Here is a 6,906-nt window from a genome sequence, read left to right as displayed (position 1 = left end):
ACCAAGTTATGGAAACAGCCTGGATGCCCTAATGATCATTACATTATAAAATTTTTGATTGATTTGGCTTATTGAGTCTTCTTTGGCCTTTTGTACTCAATGTTGTAAAATAGTTCTATTTTACCTTCTATTACTTTTAGAGTTTCATATTTTGTATTTATTGATTTCATTCCAGGCATCTCTCTTGACATACAATTTGAGATTCAATCTTAGTTTTTCAACTCAATCTTAGTATTTCCAAATAATTATCTATTTTAGGATCATATATCAAATGTCATTGACTTAGGATAACATCTCTATGACATATTAAAATCATATAAGTATTTGGGCTTACCTTTACACTTGCTCTTCTATTCTTCTGAAAGCTAGTACTTTTAATTGTTGTTAAATTACATATATAAGTTAATAAAGATCTTTGTGGTTTTGAAACTTACTATTCAAGAATTCTCCGTCTTCCTTCTTTATGAGACACAGTTTTATTTATTTATTATTTCTTATGCCAGTACTAGAATTTCTAGCAAGAGAATAAGCCAAGAGAAAGACAAAAGGGAGATGCAAATAGAAATGGAGGAAGTACAACTATCTCTATTTGTATATGACATGATCCTATATTTGAAGGGGCTTATGGACTCTTTCTTGCAGCTACTGATTAAACACTCTGGTTAAGTAGCAGGGTATAAAATCAACCCACAAAAGTCAGTAGCTTTTCTGTATGCTAACAATAGGAAGATCAAAGATCAAGAATGAAAGCAGGAAAGTGACTTCATTTGCAATAGTCCCCAACCCCCCTCCCCCAAGCCCTAGGAATTAACCAAAGATGTGAAGAAACTCTATAGTGAAAAACTGTAAAAATTTGAAGAAAATTAAAGAAGACACAGGAAGTGGAAAGACCTCCCATGCTCTTGAACTGCTTGTAAAAATGGCAAAACTACCCAAAGCAATCTAGAAACCCAATGCAATATTCATCAAAATCCCAACATTATTCTTCAATAAGGTAGAGAAAACAATCCAAAAATTCATATGGAATCACAAAAAGCCCTGAATTGCAAACGCAATCCTTAGGAGAAAAAGTAGTTCTGGAGGTATAGCAATACCAAACTTCCAACTTGGTACTTGCACAAAAACATGCATGAGGACCAATGGAACAGAAGGCCCAGAAAGAAACCTACAGATCTAAAACCATCTGATATTTGATAAAGGAGTAAAAAACAGGCTGGAAGAAAGACATCGTCTTCAACAGATGGTGTTGGGAAAACTAAATATCACATGCAGAAAATTAAAGTGAATTGCTATCTATCACCTTGTATCAGCATCAATTAAAAATGGATCAAAGACCTCAATGTAAGACCTGAAACCACAAAACCATTGCAGTAAGAAGTAGGACAAACATTAGGACTCCTTGAAATAGGTCAGAATTTTCTGAGTAGAGATCTAGAAGCACAGCAAATCAAAGAAAGACTTGGTAAATGGTATTGCATCAAACAAAAAGTTTCTGTACTGCAAATGACATAGCTAACAAGCTAAAAAGACAACTTACTTCAGTTTCCCAGTCTACAGAATGGGAGAAGATTTTTGCCTGCTATACATCAGACAGTGGCCTAATAATCTAGGATATACAGAGAGCCTAAAAAATCAAATTAATAGATGGGCTAATGAGCTAAAGAGACTCTTCTAAGAAGAAGAAGTAAAAATGATCAATGGATACATGAAGGAATGGTCAACATCTCTGGCCATAAAGGAAATGCAAATCAAAACAAGAGTGAGAGAGAGGCACTGGTGGCTCATGCCTGTAATCCTAGCTACTCAGGTGGTTGAGATCTGAGGATCACAATTTAAAGCCAGCTCAGGAAAAGTCCCCATGAGACTCTTATCTCCAATTAACCAATGAAAATCTGGAGTGGCTCTGTGGCTCAAGTGGTAGTGTGATAGCCTTGAGCACAAAGAGGCTCAAGGACAACATCCAGGCCCTGCATTCAAGTCCTATAACTGACAAAACTAACAAAAACCAAAGACTGAGATTCTATATTACCCTAATTAGAATGGCCAATATAAAAAATTCAGGCAACAACAGATATTGATGAGGATGTTGCTAAAAGGCAACTCATAATACACCACTTGTGGGAATATAGGCTTGCTCAACCACACTGGAAAGGAATTTGCGGGTTCCTCAAAAGACTAAGCATAGAACTACCTTATAGTCCAGCAATTCCACTCCTGGGCAATTAGCCAAAAGATTAAAAAAAACCCAACAGCGTACAGTAAAGCCACCAGCATAGCTATGTTCATTACAGCATTATTCACCATAGCTAAGATACTCTTCAATGGATAAATGAAGAAAATGTGATATATATATGTATATATATACATATATATACATATATATATATATATATTCCACCCAGTGGAATTTTACTCATCCATTAGAATCATTAGAATGATATTGCACATGAAATGGGAAGACCTGGAAAAATTATGCTAAGTGAAGTAAGTCAGGTGCACAGAGAGAGAGAGAGAGAGAGAGAGAGAGAGAGAGAGAGAAAGAGAGAGAGAGAGAGAGAGAGAGAGAGAGAGAGAGAGAAGGGTTGCATGGTTTCCTCAGATGTAGAAGCTATTAGCTTATAAACCAGTAAGTAAATACATTGGATGGTATTCAAGTGTATATAAATGTATTAACTGAAATATGGCAGATTCAAAGGAGAATTCAAATAGTGTAATTCCTTAGAAATGCCAAGTCAAAGTTCAACAAAATGAACACCAGCAAACAGGTATTTGCAAAGGATGTGGTGGAATCATGAGGAGAGGGGCAGAAGAATGAAGAGAAGTAGGGGAGGAAACAGTAAAACTTTCTATGTATATTTTACAAAATTAAGAAAAATGAGGGAAGGATCAGGTTCGGAGTAATGGATATGAATGAAAGGTGTGACACCTGATCAAGATGCATTTTATTCATGAACTACCTTGTTAAATGGCAATTCTTTTGTGCAACTACTTAAAGATAAATTAAAAAAAAACTGACTTCTGGATTGTGCAATCATTATCTGTTTTAACTAAAAGTAAGGCTATGATCATTCACCACATCAGTTTGATAATATGCCTTTGTAGCTCTCTCTTTTCTTGTATCATTTGTATTCAGCCTAACATTTTGGGCATTTACCATCTGCCTTTCTGATAAGCCTTAGGGCTTTATTTGGGTTCTGTTGTGTAGGCCAGAGTTTAGATTTGCTCATTACTCTGGAGGCCAAAATCTAAGAATTGGCTCTTTAACAAACTATTAAATAGAATGAGCTTTTCTTTTTTTGAATAATTTTCTTATCAATAATACAAAATATCACATCAGTGAATAATAAGGGGAAAAATCTGGAAAATCACTGGGAAACATATCCAGTCTTTTGTTTGTTGTGGTTAGTGATGGAAACTGATGACATAACTTACTATATTAGTTTCAGAGTAGAAAGAACAATGATATAATAGAGATTTAGATATAAAAAGCTAATCTTTACCACAAAAGTCTACAAAAGGCATTTAGTATTGTGGAGGTTATAGTTTATGTAATAGGAGGTGGGAGAGGAATAAAGGAGTAAGACAAGGATGGGAGTGGAAGAATTTTTCACTTGTCTTCCCAAGTGCTTCTTAAATCAAGTTAAGGTTTGTTGGAGGTGATCTTTCTTTCAGAATCAAGTAACTCAATACTGGTATTTTTTGTTTTATTCGTGTCTAATGTAATTCTAAGTGGCAGCTTCTAACCTGCACTCAAGATTCCTTCAGGCAAAAGTGGTCCCAAATGCTGAGGAATTGTCCCCCTGTCTTTGGCTTCCATGAATATGGTAGCAAATGATCCACATGCAGTGATCCAATATGGCTTTCAGGAGGCATTGCCCTTTGTTTCTTCTTCTGTTTCTGGGAATTAGGTTGGGGTTTATTTCATTTACTTAGTTTCCACATTGTTTTTCAGATTCTATGTCTGTTGGTAAGTGGGAAGTTAAGGAATTGTGTGAGAAAATATGTTGCATGGTATGGCTAAAAATTTTTTAAAAAGTCATTACTTAGATTACTGGGAATTCCTTTGACATGAATACATCACACAATACTACCTAGACTAGTTGTCTTTCTTTCTCTTAGGAGTTGCTCATTTGGAATCATTGAGACTTGTGTTTATCCTTCCTTATCCTAAATGATGAAGATGCCTTGTTGGAAAGAGTGAAGTCTGAGACTGTGATGCTGATAAAGGATGATTCTTAACATACATATGTATGGAATGATCTGATTTCACCGCAATGAGCTTCTAGTCTCTGAGCGCTCTAGGACTGTAAGTAGCCAGTGCTTTTGAGTTCTTGCCTCTGATAATGAAGACTCATTAGGCAGTATGATGTAGTGATTATAAATATGGGCTCTGTGGTCAGTCTGACATGACTTGGAATTTTGGGTGTTCCATTTGCTAGTTGGGTGAACTAAAGTAGTTTCTTACCTGACTTAAGCCTCAGTGTATTAATATTAAAATGTAACTAAGTAAATTTTACCTATCAAATAAATTCAAATAAACTTCCAAAATAGTATTTGGAATAAAAAAATTAGATATTTTAAATTAAATATTAATTCCTGCCTCATCATAACTTCCTCTACCTTAGGAGTCACTCCACTATCTTAGGCCCTGATGTAAAGCAAGGCCTTTTCTGAAATCTGGGACACGGACCTTTCCGTGAGATTTGCTCACTCAGGACTTATCTGGTGACACAGGAAGCTATAACCATAAACCTTATCCTCACCACAACAAATTCCCCTGCTCTCATGTACCTCACAAGCTCCACATCTCACAAACTGGCCTGCAGAATACTCCCCACCCCTGGTGAAATTGTCCACCTTCAGCCCCTTAGCTATATAAACCCCCTTGCTGAAGGACAAGTGCTGTCCTTGCCCACGAGGATCAGTCTATCAGCTGGCTGGCAAGAAATGTTGCTGTATGTGACTTGGTGTCCATGTGGTCTTCTGGGCTGGGCTTTCAATCAGCTTAAGAAACGAATGAGATCAGGAGCTAGAATTCTTCTGGATACACAATAAAACTATTAATATTAGTATTAACTGGATTTATAACACTGAGCTAAGGTCATAAGGAATACAAAGAATTACAATGTCCTGTCAAATGTTTAAGAGCTTAAGTTTTTTTGTATGAGAATGAGATAAGCCACATAGTTAGCAAGCAATTTATGAGAGGAGTAGACTTTTGGGCCATAGTTTTTCAGAAGGTTTACAAGGGATCCAGAATTGCAGCTGTGTCTTGAAGTATGGATAGTCTTTGGATAGGAAGATAATCCTATTTCCTCCATATTAAAGTCTGCTTTCAGAGTATTTTATAAGGTATCTGTATTGCAAGTATCTTTTGGAAATTTTCTTCTACAAGGTTGTATATAGTTGAAATGCTATCTTTAGTTAAGTTGTATGATAGTCTATATTGTTAAGCATTACTTGGCAGGGATGGAGATTATTTTTGGCCAGAGGATTGTCCCAGAGTTCTTAAGATGATATGATGTTTTTGGTTATATATTTTGTCTGTTGATAAAGGGTATCCTTAACTCCAGTCAAATTGGAGGAATAGTTTCCACTTAGGGGAAGTTGACATATTCATTCTTTTTTTTCTGAACTAGAAAGTGCAGAAATAAAATCTAAGTGCCTTTATCACAGCTATTTTGAAACTGCTTTTTGCTAAAAAAAAAAAATCACTCTTCACTTGGGCCCACTGGTTAACTGGCCTGGAACTACTGCTTCTCAGTTTTCAGAGTGATGGGATTATAGTCATGTGTCACCATATCTAGCTGACAGTTGATGAATTCTGTAGTTTAGTTACAATATTTATCCTTTATATCCACTCCTTTAATGTTTTTCATTGTTTAATTGTAACTGTAATGCCACAGACAACTTGAGGCAAGATGGAAAAGATGAGATAATAGAAAAATTAAAAATAAAATATATGTATATAAAAGAATTCATTCTTCTTTCTTTTTATCTACAAGTGTTTTTGAGTCAATAGTTGGAAGAGATTCTGCCTTTTTTAAAACAGAAGTTACTAATAAAGAATATATATATATATATATATATATATATTCCCCTCTTAAGGCATCTGTGAAATATTTATCAATCACCATTGGATTTTGTGAAGCTCTTGGAAAAGAAAATTCCTCAGACTCCCTGTTTTCTGACTGTCCCTTTCCCTCTGAGTTTGGAAAATGTCCTGTAATCATTAATTTTGTGTGTAACCTTCTAATCATACTCAGGCATAAGAATGATATTCCTTGGACTGTAAAGAAACAATTATGGCTGCGGTTATGGATGGAATGAATTACTTGACATTGACCCAAGAACTCTCTTTACATATGCATTAGACATACTTTGGTTATTATTTTCTTACAAATGAATTAAATGGCTGAAGACCACAATATATTTGGATGAAATTACCCAATTGATTTATTTGCCTTCTATTTCTCGTTTCTTCCACGTAGCATACTGATGTAAGGGCACCTCATGGAGTGCCAAAGATAACAGACAACTTGGCAGAGCTGGCTGCCTTGATAGACAAACAGCAGAGCAGGACTGGCACCTGACAGTTGTATTTGTTCCAGCAGATGCATTATTAATATTTTATTAGCCAACGATAAATAAATAGGCATGGCATTTCCTCTTCCCCTTGCTATTTTATTATTATTAGTTTTTAAAAAAATAAAATCTGCATTGTGTGGTAGATAATTGTATTGTCTTCCTGCTCCTACATCAATATTTTTCAAAGTAAGGCAGACAATATATCGTCACAATTGACTCAGACTCCAGAAGGACTAGAGAGGACTGTGGATGAGATCTTTAATAATTGAGAAGGAAGCCAACACAGTTAAGCATCAAAGTGTTGGTCACAAGGAGTAA

Source organism: Perognathus longimembris, chromosome 12, assembly GCF_023159225.1.
Source record: "Perognathus longimembris pacificus isolate PPM17 chromosome 12, ASM2315922v1, whole genome shotgun sequence".
Classification (NCBI taxonomy): domain Eukaryota; kingdom Metazoa; phylum Chordata; class Mammalia; order Rodentia; family Heteromyidae; genus Perognathus; species Perognathus longimembris.
Note: the sequence above shows the minus strand (reverse complement) of the source record.